The following is a 3841-nucleotide window of genomic DNA, read 5'->3' on the forward strand; positions in this document are numbered from 1 at the left end:
TGTGCACCATTCTGAGTAGTGTTATGAAATCTCATTCCATCCCGCCTCGGACATGAATCATCTCTTTGTCCAGCATATCCATTCTGTATATGCACCCTGCCCATTAGTCACTTAGTAGCTGTTTAAATTATCAGATCTACTATCACAGTATCACAGTGCTTGTATTCAAGTAACTCATATACTAAGTACCCTAATGGTATGTCATAATGCCAGTGTCATTCACCTCACTTCATCTCATTACATAGGCATCATATCATCTCACCACGTAGGCACTGTGTTATCTCCCATAATCACAAGAGGAATGAGTATAGTACAGTAAGATATTTTAAGAGAGAAAGACCACATTAACATAACTTTTATTATAGTACATTGTTATAATTGCTCTATTTAATTATTGGTAATTGTTGTCCATCTCTTACTGTGTCTAATTTATAAATTAAACTTTATCATAGTTATGCGTGTGTATAGGAACAAAAACTCTAATTAATATATATTGGGTTTGATACTATCCACTGTTTCAGGCATCCACTGGGGAATCTTGGAATGATACTGTACCAGGTAACAGAATGCCAAATAAAATACTGAGCAAGAAACACTGGTCAGTTACAATTCAGTCTCTAAAAATCTGAACCAGCATAGCATTATGTTTATGGATTCAACTCCATCCTCAAAGAAATACAAAGAAATGCAATTGAGCATCTTAAACTAAACTAAACTAAACTAAACTAAACTAAAATAAACTAAACTAAACTAAACTAAACTAAACTAAACTAAACTAAACTAAACTAAACTAAACTAAAATAAAATAAAATAAAATAAAAAATAAATAAAATAAAATAAAATCCAAGGGCATCTCCCATACACTTGAATAGTAGGAGCATAATGAGACCATGGTATTTTTGCAGCCAATCTTAAGAATAAATCTATATTGTGTTCAGGATTTTGTGTTAGGCCAACCTTAACAATAATCATTATGTGTAGAAAATAGCAACCATTGTTGTTGAATTAAACTCTCTCTGGAGATTTAATTTTTTTAAATTAAGCTAATAAAATCTTAATGGAAACTTAACCCAGGAAATTAACATAACCAGAGAAGAATGGGTAGAAATAGAAAACAGTGTAATTGTTGAATTATACCTGGCTAAGGAACCCTAAACTGTCTAAAGTTGGTGGCTGTTTACTTGTATACACACACAAATTTGGATTTTTCAGCTATACCTTTAAGCAGATTGTTTACAACAAATTCTCAATGAAATGAAATTAGTGTTGTATTTTAAAAGTGTATATGTGTGTTTGCAAGAATTACATGGAAGAATTAGACTGACACAGAGTATTTGGTGGTTCTTGAAGTGAATATTGGCAAATTTAAGGACGTTTTATTAGACAATGAGGCAACAATTTTTTCTGGGAACATGGCTTCACAATAACAATGGAAGTCAGAAAATATTTCACATGCAAACATATTTGAACCTTTTCATGAATGTATTTAACACTTTGAAGTGATGATAACAAGTAGAAACCAGCATCTTATAAACTATGGCTTCATGTTACCACTTTATCTGAATTAGACATTAAAGGGGTTTTATATGTCTTCCTAAGAAATGACAAGGTTAATCTTGAACTAGGGCAGGCAGGCAGGCAGGCAGGAAATGCTAAAGTGGCTCTTTCTTTTGAAGGTGGTTATTCCTTACGAAGTCAGAAAAAGTCCTAAAATTCAGAAAAGTAAAGCAGTGATATCTTGACAGCTAAGGGAGATTTTTCTTTCTTTTTATGTGTGGCATGTTTGAGGTAAAACTGAATAAAATTCAAAGTTCTTTATACTTTCCACTCCATTTCTTCCCTCTAAAACGTCTTTATTTTCTAAAAGTGGAGAATTTTTAAAAAGCATTTCAATTGCCAAATATAATCATGGATTCAGTGCTACTAGAAAGATGTAACCTATCTATTGTTTGGCCATATTAGCTCTCAGGAATCATCCTGTTTTATAGAGTTACCCAGTGGGATAAGAGTAGATGCTTTTTATGTTTATTTATTTGATTTGTATTAAAAAAGCTAAAAGTTTGCTCTTGATTGTGTAATAAACAACTGTAGCAAACAGCAGTGCGTTTAATTCCTTTAGGATGCAATGTCATTATCTTATATGCTTTTAACAGATACTTATTCAGTGTCTACTGTGTGACAGGCACTCTTCTAGATGCTTGAGATAGATTGGTGAACAAATCAGACAAATAAATCACTGCCCTAGTGATTAAAACAGTAGAACAATTTAAAATCATTTAGTCTACGGCCACGCCACCCTGAACACACCCGATCTCGTCTGATTTTGGAAGCTAAGCAGGGTCAGGCCTGATTAGTACTTGGATGGGAGACCACCTAGAAATACTAGGTGCTGTAGGCATTAAAAAAAAAAAAAAAGAATGCAAGTTACAATAGTTAGGTTATGGATTAAAAAATAGACACAGAACAAGTACTTTCCAAACAGATTGAGGAGGAAAAAAATTTAATGAAAATAAACAAAAGAAATTAATCAAAAGAAGGCAAAGAAGTGGAGATACAACAATGGAAATGACAAAACATAATGTAAAACAAAGGTTGGCTTAACCAAATTCAAATATATTAATAGTAGAAAAATGTAAATGGATGACACCCTTCAGGTCACAGAAAAAGATGGCCAGATAAGATTAAAATTCAAAATGTTAAATGCTACTTTAAAAAAACACATCTAAAACACAACGCAGAAAACCAGAGAGTCTAATAATGGAAAAAAGATATGTCAAACAAATACTAGTTAAAAGAAAGCTGTCATAAACATATATTCACCAGGAAAAATAGACTAAAAGTCTAGCATACTACAGAGATAAAAGTCAAACAAATTACCAGAGATAACAGTTTCAGTTCACTAGGAAGATATATCAAGTACAAATACTAATAATATAGCCTCCATATATGTAAAGTTAAAATTGTCAATTCCAAATCATAGTGAGAGATTTTAAGGTAACTGTCTATAAAATCAGTGAAGGTATAGAAGATGTGATTGCACAATTAACAACCTTAAGCTAATGGCTTTATATAACTGCACTCTAAATCTGGAGGACACATTCTTTACAGGGCATATATGGAATGTCTATCTATGCAATGGAACCCTGTGAGCCATGTGTTAGGTCACAAAGCTAGCCTATACAAACTTTAAAGAATTTGTATCATGCATAGCAAAGTCTTGATGACAATAAAATTATCTCAATATTTGGTATTAAAAAGTAACTAAGGAAACAACACTTGTTTGGAAATTAAAATCCTCTTCTAAATAGCTTACATGTCAAAGGATAATTAACGGTGAAATTGGAAAATCCTTAAGATTTAAAAATAAAAAAATACTACAAATTAAAACAATGGGATGTAGTTATTAAAGTATTAATTAGTTGTAAATTCATAGCATTAAATACTACAATAAGGAAAAAAAAACACACAGAATAAGCCCAAGGAATATAGAAAACATGTGGTTAAAAATATAGAAAACAAATATACTATGGAGAAGATGAACTGCCAAAAGTTTGTTCTTTGAAAAAAACTTATAAACCATGGAGAAGAGTAATCATGCTAAAAGATAGAGTTTTTAAAACTATATTAAGAATAAAAAAGAGAACATAACTTCAGAAATTGCATAGATAGAACAGATAATCAAACTATATTATGAACAATTTTATGACAGTAAATGTTAGAACCAGATGTAAACTCCTTAAAATCACAGTTTACCAAAAGTAACACAAGAAAAAAATATATTAATAGTCCTGTTACCATTAAGGAAATTTATAATTAAAATTCTTCCAACAAATAAAACACC

At 31.1% G+C, this 3841-nt stretch overlaps 1 pseudogene; it reads left to right on the forward strand.

Moving 5' to 3' along the window:
• Nucleotides 1–2279: 2279 nt before the first annotated feature.
• Nucleotides 2280–2398, forward strand: LOC111744208 (annotated as a pseudogene).
• The last annotated feature ends 1443 nt before the right edge of the window (nt 2399–3841 follow it).

Source organism: Pteropus vampyrus, unplaced genomic scaffold (assembly GCF_000151845.1).
Source record: "Pteropus vampyrus isolate Shadow unplaced genomic scaffold, Pvam_2.0 Scaffold129, whole genome shotgun sequence".
In the NCBI taxonomy this organism is placed as follows: Eukaryota; Metazoa; Chordata; class Mammalia; order Chiroptera; family Pteropodidae; genus Pteropus; species Pteropus vampyrus.